The sequence below is a fragment of the Myotis brandtii genome, unplaced genomic scaffold (genome assembly GCF_000412655.1).
Source record: "Myotis brandtii unplaced genomic scaffold, ASM41265v1 scaffold208, whole genome shotgun sequence".
In the NCBI taxonomy this organism is placed as follows: domain Eukaryota; kingdom Metazoa; phylum Chordata; class Mammalia; order Chiroptera; family Vespertilionidae; genus Myotis; species Myotis brandtii.
This window is the reverse complement of record NW_005357764.1, coordinates 7,075,247-7,075,690: the sequence shown is the minus strand read 5'-3', so window position 1 is coordinate 7,075,690 and position 444 is coordinate 7,075,247.

The window sequence follows — 444 nt, the reverse complement described above, 5'->3', positions numbered from 1 at the left end:
GGCTGTGCCCCTAGTGTTACAGAGTCCAGGTGATCAGGATGCTGGGCCAGCCGTAGGCACCACTAGTTTGGGCCACCTACCCCGTGGCCTTGTGAAAACGGAATCCCGTGTCCAGATGGCAGAGGGCAGCATTTGAGGAGCAGTATTGTCTTCTGGGAAATTCCACATCCATCTGATAAGACCTGTTCTCTCTCCAGCTTCCAAATGCCACCCGCCTCCTGCAGGAAGCCTACCCTGCTTATGTGAACTCCCTCCTGAGCCCCACCTTCCCCACATCCTGACATCCACCGTCTCCTGTGGTTTTAGGCCTATACCACATGCGAAATCCTCGTCCCTGGGGAGTTTCCGTCCTACTGGAGACAGGCCCGCGTCTTCTAAGGGGCGGAGCCATCTCCGGGCCTCCACTGAGCCCTCCTCTAGGCTCAGGCCTGCAGGTGGGTGGTG